The 15,985-nt window shown below is 41.5% G+C and overlaps 1 long non-coding RNA gene across 2 annotated transcripts; it reads left to right on the top strand.

Moving 5' to 3' along the window:
- Positions 1 to 6,929: 6,929 nt before the first annotated feature.
- On the top strand, positions 6,930 to 15,193 carry LOC308183448. 2 transcript variants are annotated; one of them, XR_013942444.1, is made up of 4 exons: positions 6,930 to 7,038; positions 11,038 to 11,117; positions 12,718 to 12,804; positions 15,061 to 15,193. It is a non-coding gene; the product is annotated as an uncharacterized lncRNA (long non-coding RNA). The 2 variants fall into 2 exon arrangements; XR_013942445.1 differs by lacking the exon at positions 6,930 to 7,038 and having other exon boundaries at positions 9,666 to 11,117.
- Positions 15,194 to 15,985: the final 792 nt, after the last annotated feature.

Below are 15,985 nucleotides of genomic sequence, written 5' to 3'. Positions count from 1 at the left end.
AGAGTTTAACAAATGTCGTTAGAAGGATGTCTAATATTCATTTGAAACTTTAACTCACGCTGCCAGAGTTTGTGTCCACTCTGAAGTCTTTTCATGAACATTCATGGAGTTGAATTTTAATAAGCATTCATAAGAAATGAATCCTAGGCTTGGATGTGTGAATTCTTAACTGAAGTGAATTTTAACTTCTTCCTTTTGGGGCCTTTTGCACCAGAAACTTGGTCATAAAAGCCAATCAGGGAATGGAAATGATACCGTGCGACTTTCCTCCCCCACCATCACCTTAGACAACAAGTGCATAGTAAGCACAGCTTGAACTTTGATCATCACAGTTCAAACATCAAGATAAATGAAGTGTTTACAGTAGGTTTTGATGAAAAATGTATAATACTTCTCTATGTCCAGAAGAGATGCTACACATTTTTCTCTTGGTCTGATGATTTTTATTATCTTCTCAAGAGCAGCTTTGCTGGGACAGTGGAAAAATACTGAGGAATACTGAAATATTGCTAATAACTTCTTGGTATTTCTGGGCAAAGCCAATCCGATTGCCACATCATTCCTGAGAAGGGAGGGAAACAGGAGGGAACAACATCCTTCATCATCTCTTGATGCAACTTCTTTTTTTCCTTTTGAAGTGTAACTTTTGGTAACAATAACTACAAGCAGCAGTGGAGGTAGGATGGCTCTGCCTGTCAGCATCATGTTCTAATGGCCAGTAGTGTGGCTGGAGGGAAGCCAGCTTCGTATGGAAAGACTTTAGGAGCACACTTACATGTAATTCTGCTTGATTGCTTTAAGAAACAGAAGGGCCAAACTGTTGGGCTCATTGCTGACTTTACACTCTGAAGAACGGACAGAGGGGTGGGTTTTTTGGAAGAGGGGACATGGTTTCTCCAGAGCAGGAAGTTTATGAGTAAGAAACCCTTGGAAGCTGAGTATTATGGAGAAATATCCCTTTCTTGCTCTATTTTTACACTCTTTCCCAGGCATCCACTTCTGGCTGCAGTTGGAGGCAGGATTGTGAGCCAGATGGTCTGACCTACTGCATTTTTTTTTCTATTTTTTTCTTGGGAATATTCTTTCTAGAGAAACATGGTCCCTTTGTCATTCATGTAGCAATATGTAGAGTAAGACAACACACACAACATGGAATTTAGGGAGATCAAAAAATATCTGCCTTCATGATGCTTTCTTGTGCAGGTTTGAAGGAGTCAAACAACATGTGGGATGAATGCCAGTGAAATTCAGAGAGGTTATTGTGACTTTCCAGCTCAGGAAGCTATAAAGTCTTCAGCAGCACTGAATCCAAAGCAGTCTTGGTGAGGAGACTTGGCTACTGCTTTTTCCTCACCCTCATGGAGAGATAGATGATGCTGTGCTTGGTTAGCATGAGCAATGTACCTCTGGGAACTTTCTGTGGGCCCTGTGCTCTGGGTCGCTAAAACTATTTTAAAGCAATGAACTACTGGAAAAATCTAATGAATGTGTTTCCAGCTATTGGGCACATGCTTCTTCTCCGTAGACATCTAAATTATAAAGATCTTCAGGATATGTCTCTGAGGTGTGTTTTTTCCCTTTTAGAATCCTATGTAAACTATGATGGATGGCTCTCAAATATGGGCGTACTGCTCCCCCGCCTATCTCCCAGTCATTAGTGGCAAAGGGGACACAGCTGGGATGCTGGCTGCGTCTCTACACCAGGAGTGAGGCAAGGATGGTGTAACTAGAAGTAGCTGTAAGAGTTGGGAAACTGCTTGTTGGAGAACATCCACACAGCTCACAAAAATGCCCTGGATGCTGGAGGAAATGAGGAAATAGAGAATCTCTTATACTGTAGTCTGTAGTGGCTTGATTAGGCACAGTGTTGCTCTGATAGTCTCAAGGACTAGATGGCTAATTACAACTGCAGAAACAAAAAGAGGAGCCTTCTTCAGCAAGTAGGGGTGTTAGAGTCCTCGGGGCGGGGGGGGTGGGGTGGGGTGGGGGTGGGAACAGGAAAACTTTTAATTAAATTTATTAAAATTCAGTTAGGAATTTACAGTTCACAGGAGTTCACACTCCTAATGAATAGATGAGTATATTTCAGTTGATGGTGAACTATTTCTCCTCCTTTTCTGCAGTGCTCAGGGGAAGCTGCTTGTACCAGCCACATACAGAAAAGCAGCCTGGGAATCTGGACTGTGATTTTAGTTTGAAGGAAATATGGATCAGAGGAAACTGCTCTCACACCCAGAGATCATAATTATACAAAGTTACAGTATATTCCTGATGACTTTGGTAGCTCCAAGGGATTTCACTGACTTCAGAAAATCCATATGATACAAGTTCCAACTGCCCCATCCAGATGAACTTTATACTGCTGTCACCATTCTCATAAGAGGTCTTTGGGAGCTACTTCTGATCCTGGAGCGAGAGGCAGAACTGCTTTGGTTTGGCTTGTTCCCCTCCCAGAAGACCCTGCTTGGAAACAGAGTTCCCAGTGTCAGTGGGATGTTGTTTAACAAACTGAGACGGCTATGTTCTAGTCCACTACAGGATCAACAGTGAAATCTTGCTGACCTGTATGCATCTACCTTGATGGCTTAACACCTTTAAGGCATGACTTGAAATGAGGTGTATAAGCCCACAGTTGCAATCCCACCAAATCTTTCTCAGCTGTAGTGATACCTTCTGCTATTTACATTTATATTCAAAGTAAAATTTTTGAGACCAGGTGTATTATTAGAAGTGCTTCAAGTTGCGCAGCTGAACATCACTTTTTCAGGAAAGCCTGGTTTGGTCCTCAGAGGGACCCAGCCTGTTGGGTGTTCTCAGGGTCAGATTTGCCATATACTCACTCACTGTCTCCTTGGGCTTCTTGCAAAGTATTCCTAAGCTTGTCTGCTTGTCTTTAGAGATGACCTTCACCCACTTTTTTCTTTCCTTTTTTTTTTTCCAAATTAACAGTCTACTGATTAGTACATTTGTTTCCACTTCCTTCTGACAGTGAAAATGTTCTCTTCCTCAACTGATCATTACATGTAAAACATGGTACCTTAGTAGAGACCAGATCCTGACTCTCGTCTCTGTTAAGTAACTGCCCAGTTGCAAAGACATCAACTCACTGAAAATGCTTTTCTTTGCCAGAGCAAAACAAATCTTGTAGTGCCAAAGGCACTCAATTTCTGAAGGGTATTCCAGAATAGCAACCACCTCATAATAAAGCACTCAAATACATTTTTCAAAAACTAGTAAAATAACTCTGCATATATGAAGCATAATTGCACAGCCAAGGAGGATTACACTATTTTGATTTTATTAGCTGACTTTTCTTTTAGACTGAAGTATCCAAAGATGACATAAAGACTTTTGACCAAAAATAAACAAACAAAACCTAAAAAATGAAGGGCTTTCTATTGAAGTTTTTCTGCTTTCCAGTGGGTGTTCATTTCTTTCACAGTAGCACAAATCTCCAAACGGACCAAACACCAAAAAAAATGTCAGTCTCTAGGTCATGGATGACAAGTATCTTTCCAGTACTGAAAGGACAGGTGTTTTGAAATGATACCTATTCTTGAAACTGAATTCTCAGTGAGACCCACTGATGTTAGGCACTCAGCTTCTGCTGCTGAATGTCATTGTATTTTGGAAGCTAATTTCCTTTGAAAATCCCAGCACAAAGGAACATCAAAGAGCTATGACTTCATATCATAAAGAGCATCATATTATTGTGAAATAAAAGAAGGAAATATATAGTGAAGGGTTTTCGTTTGTTTGTTTGCTAGCTTTTCTTTCAAGACTCCATTGGCAATAGAAAACTTAGGAAAAAGTGGAGACTGCAAAGTCTGTTAAGAAGAGATAATTTCAAAATATCTGTGGCTAAAAAAACTCCAAAATGTTTTGTTTCAACAAAGTTCAGAGTTTTTAAGGAAAGAGGATGCTATTGAAAATGATGACTAGCAAAAAAAATCAGTCTTCTAACAAACATTTCAATGGAAATCTTTCAGTTAGCTAAAGATGTGCTGTCATGTTGGGGTAGGAACAGGGGACTGTGTTATTTCGGGCATCACCTAGGTCAACAAGCAGCTAGAAGAGAGGATCCTACAACTGGTCCCTATGGAACGAGTACATTCCCAGAAAGAGAAAGTACCTTGGGAGGCTTAGGAAAAGATGAGGAAGGTTTATTTTCCCTTTTCTGGTTTCCTGCAGGTTGAAAGGAAATGAGACACATCCCAAATCAAATCCTGCCCAGAATGAACATCCTGACTGCTTTATCCTGGACACTTTATCCCAGCCTACTCCACAATGGAAAACACTATTGCTGGTAGCCACATACAGCACAGAAATAACTCAACTCTCAGTATACAGGCTGCTTTTTGAAGGACTAACATTTTAAAAAAGCTACTACTGAGATTTACAGAAAGGAATATTTTCATTGTCTTTAGACTGCCTCTACTGCCTGCAGTGAGTGATTTTTTTTCCTCTCAGTTTTCAAGGGATCAAAGGCAGGTCAGTACCGAGCATCTGGAGATCTTGTCCAGTATTGCTGAAAGATGAAAGCATTTGACAAAGAAATAATTGTCTGATTTTACTGAGGTATTAACATGAGTACTGCCCCTAATATGAATTTTACTGACACAAAAAAACTCCTTAACTATTAATATGAATTGTCTGTCTGGTTGTGGAAAAGAGGGGGAATTTGCTGTAGTTCACACACCTCATCTGTTGCTAGCCCCGCAACAACTCAAGTACTGTTTTTCAGCATGGCTATTCTCACTTTAAGCTTGCCTAGCTCTAGAGGTGAGTAGTCAATTTGAGCTAATTCTGTAGCAAATGTATAACATGAGATGGCTAACTTAACCAAATTACTTTACAGCACAGCATGCTGAATTATAACTCTTGTTGCATGAATCCTTTACACACATTTATTTAAAATTCCAGAGTAAGTAGACCCCTCTGCACTATATTAGAGTTTGCAAGAGACGTAAAATTACCTTGAATAAAGAAATGGAATCTGTAATTGAGGTATCTCTAGGGTATCTAACCTTATGCTTACAAGGGCAGAGTTTGTATAGCTGCTGGAATTTTTGCAGATAACCATAAACAATGATTGTTGACTGGATTAAGACACAGACTTGTCTTCTGCTGATCTGCTACTCAGGACCAAAAATGGTTTGCAATTGTGGAGAGTTTTGGTATATACATTCCTGGAGCTCAGAAGCGTTAGATTCACTGGTAACGACTGGATCAGTTACTTAATGAGTCTGTGAGATCTGGCATTGGCATCCCTTAATTCACAGCAGTGAGTAATATATAGACTCAGTATGTATACATGCTGAAGCTTAACTTGCAATCCTATTTAGAGTGGAAAAAAATGCCACACTTAAAAAAAAATGCAAACAGGGTTCTTTTCACGGTGGACAGAGAATACTGTTAAACAGAGGAAGCACAATATCCCTTTTCATAGCAAGAGATCAAATGTCTGCAGAAGAGTTTAATTTATACTTCTTCATGTGCCAGAGCTGTGTCTGAGACATTGCAGCATTTCAGTTCTTTCAATCAGGTCACAGTTTCCAGCACAGATGACTTCATCCCTTTTAAAATAGAACAAATAGAATAAATGGAATTCCACATAATCATGGTAGGAGCTGGGATTATAGGAAATTAAAAGATATACTTAAAAGCAGAGGTCTGTGCGGTAAATAATCATGACACAGAGCTTGGAAAGCAGTGCTTGGTCTCTTCTCAGCAGTTAATGGGCAACTAGGGTCTTAGGTTCTGCAGCTTTCTGTAACATGGGGTTGTGGGTGTATCCTAGAGGAGAATGACGAGAGTGATGGTGGTTAATGTGCAGTATCACATTTTAAAAAGTTGCTCCCTTTCCAGGAGAAATATTAAAATAATGCCACTTGACCCTAAGACAGCCTGGACGAACACTGGCTGGTGTGAATCTGGCATGGGCTTTATAGCCTGTGCATTGCTGCACTGGGAGCACTCTTTTGATTGCTTTCCCCAGTTAGGTCCTCTGTTCCCTAGCTGCTACAGAATATTTCACATCTCCCTGCCACAGCTCTGCGTTGGCAGTGGGAGAAAAGGTGTTGATGAATTCTGTCTCAAATTTCTGCATGTCTGAAGAACGCCCTTATAAAGTACCAGCATATATTATACTGATATCCCCCAAACAGAGAAGTAGCTCGCTGCAACCTGGAATACTTTGAACTATTACTGGAAGACTAGTGTTTGCAGTATTTATTACAGCAGGAGAAAATGAAACTAGAAACATTTTTTTCCTTAATTATAGTATGTGCCCTCACTGCCCTCATTGTGATCCATGTTTCATATCAAGAAAAGAGCTGTCAATACCTTATTGTAATATGAAAAAATTGCATTTTGCATCAGAGCTATTTTATTAGGCAATATACAAGCACACAGTGAAGACAGTCCTTGCCCCCAAAGGAGTGTTTTGTCTACATAAGTGAATGAGAGACTCAGCTATTACATGTGTTATCTCAAGTCACAGAAGAATTTAGTAGGGAGACTGGGAATAAAATTATCTTTTCCTGAGTCACAACCCTGTGCCTTTAAAGATAACATCACTTGGGTCATGTATGTCTTATGTATGTGCATGTGTGAATACATTCACGTTTGCCTAGTATAACATGCAGGTTGGACTGTGGGTCTGCATCTTCCATATTTGTATCATTTTTTCAAATCATGGCTCACTATGGTAATGATTACACGGACAGGCTAATTCCATTTGAGAAAGTTTTTGTTTAAAAGCAAGTAAAACTCTGAAAGGAAAGGCAAATTCATCACTGGTGAGATGGCTGAATGCAGTCACATGCTGTTATAATATAACTTATCCTTAGGAATTCAGGCTTCCAATAGGCCTGCCTACCAGATAAGCTACAACAAGATGAAAGTGAGTTGCATCAGATTCTTGTGCCCAGAGCACACAGTTCAGGCTCTGTTTCTCCTTCATTCAACCAGATGTTATACAAGAAACAGCACTCACACTCTTTCAAAAAAAGGAGTTAAATGAGGGGAGATACACAGGTAAAAGTTTTATGCATGCCACTCTTCTAATACTGCTGAACGTTTCAAAAGTATACTTTAAAGCTACTTGTGTTGGCTCAGCTTCTTTAAAAGTTTATCCTGGATTGCTTTAATCGCAGAAAACAGAACTCTCTTGCTTGATTTTGGTAAATGCAGTCTTCTACTGACATCAAAGATTAGAGCAACTGCAATGCACTAGTTTGCCTTTGTAGTTCCAAGTTGCTCAAAAGACTTTTAATGTATTCTAGTAGGTGTAACCATGTGTCATAAATATACCCGCCAACAAGAGATAAACCCTAACTCGAAAATAACTGTTAATCGATTACTGCAGAAAAACTGACAAAACCAAAGTGAATAACGCTAAAGGGTGTTAATTTGTGGATTTCTGTAGGCTTTGAAAAGCAAAATTAAGACTATATGGGATTATGGATATGTAACATAAACTGCGGGCCATGTGCCTCACTTGTATAAATCAACATCATTACACTGAGAGCCAGGAAATCTTTGCTGCAGCCCAGCTGAGAAAGTGGCCTATGACTCTGAACACATGGTGATCAATAGCAGTTTTTGTTTGGTTTAATTTATTTGGGGAGGGGGGAGGGAAATGAAACTAATGGGAATTTGCTAGATTGTTACTCAATCTGTAAACGTTTTACTTTTCTGCATGAATGCTGCTGCTGCTACTGAGTGGTGCAAACTGTGTATGAACAATGTTTCGTGCCTGCACTGAACTCTAGACCCCCAAGCCCTGGGGACCCTGGCAATGATGCTAAGAGATCATACAATCCAACAGCAAAACGATTCCAGGCAGGCAGCAGACAGTAGCCAGCACTGGCAATCAAGAGGGGCAGCACTGGCAGCTCTGTGCATTGTCCTAGCTTGTTAAATGTCCTCTCTTCCCATGCAAAAATGCAGGCAAATGCAACATGTCTCTTCAGAGCTCGGCAGAATTTTTGCAGTGAAATTTCTTACTAGCTCTGTATATTTAGCCCCAGAAGAGACAAATTCACAAATCTGTCAAAAAAAATGAGATTATGAAATTCAAAAAGAAACGTTTTGACATTTTTATTTGAAATGCTTTGCTTTGTTTTGTTAAATTTTGCTTACATATAACTTTAAAGTAATTATCTCAACAAAATGAAGGCAGGGTTTTTTCAGGTAGAATAAAATGTTTTGAATGTAAAATTAGCTGAAAAAAAATGCTTTTGGTCTGGTCAGTAGTCATAAACTTCTCTGCTTGTTTTCCTTTGCTGTACCTTTCCCTGCATGATTTTGAAATGTGTACAGGGCCATTTAATGAGGAACAAATTCAGATGAAAGGCCATTAGAATATTTGTTGAGATGGGTAAAAGTAGCCATCTGACTCCAAAGTGCTGGCAATCTCATGAGAATGTGGAAAGTCGGGTGAACCATACCTCTTCCTTTGGATTTGTGGTAGACTTGTTGTAGAGAAAGGCAAAGGAGGAAACAAAGAAGTGAAAGTCAGAACCAAGATATACGCATGTACATGTATGTGTGCATGTGTCTTCTTTTTCAGTACTTCAGACTAGAATTGGGAAATCTCCAGCCTGCTTTTGGATTATACTTGTAAAGCTTTGGTAGCTTTTTGCTTGTAGTTGGTAGAAGAGAAAGTAGAGTTACCAGTGTGGACCACATTAGCCATCAAGGTTAACACTGGGTATGTATGCAATTTAACATACTAGAAATGTCAGCTAACTGAAGCTCTCCCACCCGTCGGTGCTGTGAAGTGATAATGAATCCAGACAAGCTTAGATAGCCTGAACCAGGCTTTCGTTCAACAGCATCGTGAGTGAACCAAGCCTTGGCAGCCCTGGGAGTGCAGAGCTCTTGCTGAGGCAGGGTGAGGCCGATGGCAGGCTGTGCTGAAAGGGGTGGCTCTGGTGTCCACATTGGACCCGATCCCACAGCTCAGGGGCTGCCCAGCCTCACAGGAGGGCTGGTGGCACCTGCCAGGGGCTGCAGGCAGCCAGGGGCTGCCGCTGTGGCTGTCTTATGTTACAGTGAGGGGGCAGGGAGCTGCCGCAGGGTGGGAGAAATGGGGTCAGCCTTGCTGACTCACTGTCAGCTTGCTGTCATGGTGTGGGGTGGTACCTACAGCCTACGGGGAACCTTCCGGAGAGAGTGGTGTATTTTGAAACTCAGTCAGCTTCTTCTGGCTACAAATAGCTGTATTGCTTTATTTTTAGCCCTGGTATGGATTTAGAGTGGTTGCCAGTTAGATTAGTGAAATAAAGAAAGGTGGAGGGATCCATGGGAAGCCCACACCTTGAGCGTGCCAGCACTGTCCATACTGCTGCATCCTGCTTCATGAGGATGGGACACAACCTGGAGCAGCATAAAGCGCCTCTGTATCAGAGTACTTGCGCCCATTGTATGGGTCGTAGCTTATCTGGGGAGGGAGAACAGTACTTTTTTTGCAGCTGAAATTACTACACAGTTACACCAACTGGTATGAAGGCAGCAACCAGCCCTTGTCTAAGTAGTTGGTTTCTCAGAACAAATGAAGAATCTCAGCCTCACTCAGCCACTTTTCGTTTTGGTATTATATGCCTAATTTTCAACTGTATTGGCTATAGGTATTTTCTTCCCAGCAGAGACCAAAGCTGTGATATGAGGGGAAAAAGGTTCCTACTGTAACTTTTAGCTGTCCCAAAATGCATTGCAAACTAAAACTTTGTAACCCAGGATCTATTTGGGCCTCAATGTACTGAATAATTCTCTGGCTATACTGTCATGCATATAACGTTTTTTTTCACCATCGTGTATGATCAGGACTTAGTGTTGCAAACTGTGGGTTTACTTTCTGTAAATTAATGTAAAAGACAAGGTAAGTGCAGTGTGGCTGAGTTAACTGTGCAGGAGTAACATGGGGCCAGATACACAGTGATTATTGATTGAACTGAAGCCAGAGACTCAGCCCCTTAACTTTTCAGATTTCTGACTCCCTGATGTTGCCTCTCCCTCTATCACACTGCATTAGCTTAAAACGTAGCTGGAGCATTCCACGGTTGCTTACAAAAAAGGATCTGTGTGGGAAGGTGAAGGAGGCTGGTGGGGGCGACAGGCAATTCATGGGGAGGGAAAAAAAGAAGCTGGAAAAAATCAAGAAATAGAAAGAACATAAGGGGGAACTGCATCTTTCCCTATAGTTGAGTGGGATACTCTTGGCATTTCTGCCACTATGAAGTGCTGTGTGAAGTTATATATTGGCTCACCTATTATTCAAATCATTTAAGATGGCATTTCAGAGCAGGCAAGCATTTCGTTATCCTGTCCCTAATTATGCAGTGCTCCATCACAAAACAGTGGTGAAATGAGTCCATTTAACTCCAATGCAATGTTGTCCAAGAGTCCTGAAATATTCTGGAATGTGGATGGCATTTTTTATTTTTTATAACAGGCATCTGCAAAAGTGTCTATTTAAGAACCTCTTGGCCAGTGTGCCTCAGACTTTGTTTTTTCAACAGGGGCTATAAAAACTGAAGGAAACAGAGTCTGAAGTTTCTAATTTCAGCCATTTTTTAGAAAATGACATTTGAAACTTACAGCAAAAGTGTTCTCCATCCTACTCTTGCAACATAAAATGGCTACATAGACTTTAGCTCAAACTTCCTCTAAGATACCTTCCACTGAGACCACACATGGAAAATTTCAGAGCAGAATCCATTTCATAAAAATCACAATAACAAGAGATTAGAGTGGAATCTCAGGGTATTTAACTAAAGTGCATGTTCTTCTCCAGAGTTATGTCCCTCTGACACACACATGCACATTCACACGCAGAGAACTATCACAACAATGCAAAAATCATGATTTGCCAACAAACAGGGCAAGACATTGCCTTTATTTCATTTTCATATCAAGTGAGGGGAAACGGTGGTCTGTCAGACCCTGAAAATAATAAATGTGTGATAAATAATGGCTGGCTAACAGGGATCTATTTTTTTAAATTATGTATGAATGTGCATATATTCACAGAGGTGGTATGAAGTTGCATCTGTGGTGTTTGGAAGCCGTTGGTTTGCACAGACAACATACCCATAGACAGAGCCAGAAAGGTAGGTAGTTCCCGGAATGCGTGTTATGGGGGAATGGATTCAGAGAGATCTGCTTTGATGCCCACTGTAGGAGTGGGAGTACAGCAAAGACTGAGAATTCCCAGATTTCTCTTTATAATCTCCTGAGCAGCATACAGCAAGAGATCTGCTGTAGCATCTATTCCCTCTATGTCCAGTTTTCCTCCTCACTAGAAGCCTGCAAGTCGTGACTGATATCTGTAAAACTTTCCATGCTGGTATGGCATGTGCTGCAGAGATGCAAAAAATACAATAGTGTAGCTGTCCAGTGTTGGAGCTAGGAGTTATTGTTAGAGCTGGATCCAAAGCCCCCCTAGGGATCCACTTCCCTAGATCTGGCTCACATCAAATCATTTGTAAGTGCTAAGGCTGCGCTGCCATACTGTAAGACTGCACAGCCTCTCTGGTGTTTTGATCCTCGGTTACGCAGGGGAGATAAGAAGGCTTCAGGCTTTGCTGCTGAACATCTTGTAGGAAAAAATTGTATTTGGTTGGGTGTAGCGGTTTTCTGGGCAGCTTGCTATGCGTATCTCCAATAAGACACTTCTAACTAGGATAAAAATCTAAGCCAGATCACAAAGAGCCTGTGTACCAATACAGATTTGGACAGAACTGTGTTAAAAGAGACATTCCTGCAGGTGAGGCAGCACAACATGCGGGACCTGGTATTTTTTAAAGACAGAATTTGGCTGAGCACTTTTTCCTGCAGCAAAGGGCTGGGGGGCCACTGCTGCACCACACACCCATGGTGCGAAAGCACCGGCTGGCAGAGCGCAGGTCCTGCTCTTTCTTTGGGTGTCTCCCGCCGCATGCTCTGCTTAGCAGCACAGCCTGCGAGGCTCGGTGGCAGCACCCGAGCAGGAGGGACAGCCACGAGCTGAGCCCTCCTGCCCAGCACGCAGCAGCAGAGGCAGTCAGTGTTCCCACAGTGCCCACCACGCCCCGGCGGCATCGGGCCAGCTGCGGGGCCCACACTTGACAGTGGCAACCTCTTTGAAGCCCGGCTGCTCTTCCCGGCCCCGTTCACTCCCTTCTGGTAGGTGTTAATGCAAACATCTCCCTGGCCAAAAGAGCTCCGTTATTTATTGGAGGCTGCTCTCCTGCCAGCTGAGTCCCAGGCTTTGGTAGCTTTACTGGAGCCAAACAACTGGATATATGTCTCCAAAGATATCGTAAAAGCCTGGGTAAAAATGGGTATTGAATGTGCGTATGGAGCACCTTATGAAAGTAATCTCTTGTGAGTGTCAGAGCCCTGGCTGCCAAAAGAAACAGAGAGCCTTCTCTGGAAAGAGGTGCTGACAGTGACAGGTATTAGTGCACTGATTACAATGGAAACATTTGTATATTAAATTATATTAACTGCACACCACTCCGACTCCTCCCCTCCCCCACCCTTTTTTGCCTTATATTTTTTTTTTTTAAAGATAAAGGTGGAGGAGGGAAGTTTTTCTTATTGCTGATCAGGGAGTATTACTTGCATCTCTCTCATGGCATATGTTCGTACGCTTGTGGGCTCACACACAGCATTCTCATTTCAAAGCTAGAACAGCTCTCTTAGCTCTTTTTCTTTTCCCTTCTTCAGGACTTCAAGGAGTGAGTAGGATGTAATCTCAGAGTGAGGAGGCTTGGTTCTGTGCCAGGCACTACTGACTTACCACGTTGTCTCTGAGTAAGTCACTTCACCTCTTTTATCCTTCATCTTGCCACCTGTAAAAAAGGGAGTGTGATGTTTTCCTTCCTTTGTTTAATTAACTAGCGGTGCTTTAAAAGTTCATAGGCTGAAAGCCTTCACGTCACTTTTTTTTTTTTTTTTTTAATTAAAACCTAATTGACTTCAGGGCACTGTAGAAATCTCCAGAAACGTGCAGTTTGAGTCTTATCTTACATGATTACTGTAGCCTCATTGTTTAAAATAACTTCCATCATTTTAAATACTAGTCTGCCTGTTACAGGGGATATAACAAGAAGGCAGCCCTGATCTGGCAAGGCATGTCAGTGGGTCAGTACTCAGACAGACTTCTGCTGAGTAGGTGGGGAATCCTGGTCCTCCAAGCTCTATAGGAAAAAGATTTTGCCTTAAGTATCAAAAAATGGACAACTTCCCAAAGTGGGGATTGAATTTGTACCATATCATAAAAGAATCCAAGTTGCAGGGAATAGGTGGAGGGAAAACCTCTGGCATCTGCCCCAGTTTTCCACCTCTTGCCTGTCTTTTCCTTTGTCTATATTTCTATCATTGAGGGTTACAAATTAGAGATTGAGAAGAACACCTGGGCCACCTAAACTGGTTTTTTTGTCACTGCAGAGTTTTCTCCTGCAACGTGCTTCCTGTTTTATTGTTCGCACATAGGGCAGAAAGGAGCAAAGATGTGATCAAAATGAGGGCAATAGCTCACCCAGAGCTCCCCATTCAGACTTTTCCTGAAAGCCCTTCTTTCAGGTAGAAGCTGGGATCTGATGCTGTGATTCCTGCTAATTTGAATATAAGCCATTTTTGTATGCAAAGGATTGCTGACACCAGCAAGTTTCACTGTAATGATTACTATGGAAACGTTTATCTATAAATATAAAATTCTTTAAAGCTTAGCCTTTTATCTTTATAGAAAAAGGCCTGTTTATGTCACTTCTAAGCTTCCAGCTTTAATGTAGACATGAGCTGTTCTCATGCCAAACAAGATAACCTCAGTGTTAGAGCTGTGTGAGCTTTGAAACATGGGAATTTGAGCTAAAACTGTATTTTTTTAATATAATATTAATAGCTGCATGGAAAGTATTTTAAAATGCCTTTCTAAGCCAAAGCTCTAATTCACTTGCAGTCTTCTGTAGGTTTTATTATCATGTTGCTTGTATGGAAAACCTTCTTTCAGCTGCCAGTCAGTCCTTAAACTCCGTGTGTGTGTGTGTGCACGCACGCACGTGTGTGTGTTTTTGAGTGTATGCATGGTGATGAGGCTTGCAGAAGTACAGCAAAACTGGAGAAGTCACTTATTCATTAACCTTTTTCCTTTGGAGTATTTTCAGATGTTGCTTTTCAAAGTCTATGTAAAAATACGGTTTCTAACTTTAGGTCCCCAAAAGACTTTCTTTCTTTCTTTCTTTCTTTCTTTCTTTCTTTCTTTCTTTCTTTCTTTCTTTCTTTCTTTCTTTCTTTCTTTCTTTCTTTCTTTCTTTCTTCCTTCCTTCCTTCCTTCCTTCCTTCCTTCCTTCCTTCCTTCCTTCCTTCCTTTCTTCCTTCCTTCCTTCCTTCCTTCCTTCCTTCCTTCCTTCCTTCCTTCCTTCCTTCCTTCCTTCCTTCCTTCCTTCCTTCCTTCCTTCCTGTCTTTCTTTCTGTCTTTCTGTCTTTCTTTTTCTCTGCTAATGACAAAAAAGAGATACAATTTTAAGTTTTTTTGTTACTTAAAGCCTGCAATGAAAAGGATGCAGTAAGAAAAATGAGAAATAATATTTTTGTTTACATTTCTAAGATTTTAAAAATATTTTCTTTGATTTCATCATTTATACTTGAGAAATATATATATTTATATATTTTTTTCAAATACACACACTAATAGATCAAACACCCACATTTGCAGATACTCTAAACCTACCCCATTAAAGTTAGTCTCAAATAATGGACTTGTGGGGATTAAGTAAAATATGTTTAGGGTGTTTTATTGAACATCCAAAATTTAGAACACAAAATTTAAAGTGTTCAAAAACATTTGCAGGATCAGTTTCCCACTGACTTGGGGAACAGAATTTGTGTCAGGCATAGAGTAAAATCATAACTGATGATGATCAGAAGATTAATTTGTCTTTCATTGCCAGGGAGCAATTGATAGCAGCAACCTTGTCTGCAAGGGCACAATTCATGTACACATATTAAACTTTCTCTTTGTGTAGATTTTGATTATTAATACTGATGATTTTTTCCTTACACTTTTAGGTGGAATGAGAAAATGGACGATTAAATGGTTCATTTGAAATTCAGCTCTATATATGGATGAACTAAAAAGTTCAGTTCAAGTGAAGAGGGGACTTTAAGTGGCCTTTTTTCTTCTTCCAGCTTTGTAGGAGGAATAGGCATATCCTTGGCATAATTTTGACACTGAGGAGAGTCATTTCTTTTAGGTTAAAATCTCTTCCCTGGACTGTTCTAGGGACTGCAGTCCTAACCGTAGTGCTTCCAGCACCAGTGTTTGAGAGGGAACCTGTGTTACAGGACTGAAGAAGCTGCTGGTGGTGAGGCACGGACTGATCTTGCTGTTTGATTCTCCCTTTACAGATTCACAGATTCACAGATTCACAGATTTCTCTAGGTTGGAAGAGACCTCAAGATCATCGAGTCCAACCTCCGACCTAACACTAAGTACTCCACTAAACCATATCCCTAAGCTCTACATCTAAACGTCTTTTAAAGACCTCCAGGGATGGTGACTCCACCACCTCCCTGGGCAGCCTGTTCCAATGCTTAATAACCCTTTCGGTAAAGAAGTACTTCCTAACATCCAACCTAAAACTCCCCTGTCGCAACTTTAGCCCATTCCCCCTCGTCCTGTCACTAGGCACGTGGGAGAATAGACCAACCCCCACCTCTCTACAGCCTCCTTTCAGGTAACTGTAGAGAGCGATGAGGTCGCCCCTGAGCCTCCTCTTCTCCAGGCTGAACAAGCCCAGCTCCCTCAGCCGCTCCTCGTAAGACTTGTTCTCCAGACCCCTCACCAGCTTGGTCGCCCTTCTCTGGACTCGCTCGAGCACGTCCATGTCCTTCCTGTAGCGAGGGGCCCAAAACTGAACACAGTACTCGAGGTGCGGCCTCACCAGAGCCGAGTACAGGGGCACAATCACTTCCCTCGACCTGCTGGCCACAC

This window comes from Anser brachyrhynchus, assembly GCF_964034855.1.
Source record: "Anser brachyrhynchus genome assembly, chromosome: 1".
Taxonomy (NCBI): Eukaryota; Metazoa; Chordata; class Aves; order Anseriformes; family Anatidae; genus Anser; species Anser brachyrhynchus.
The sequence above is the reverse complement of the archived record's forward strand: the minus strand, read 5'-3'. Positions and strand labels throughout refer to the sequence as shown.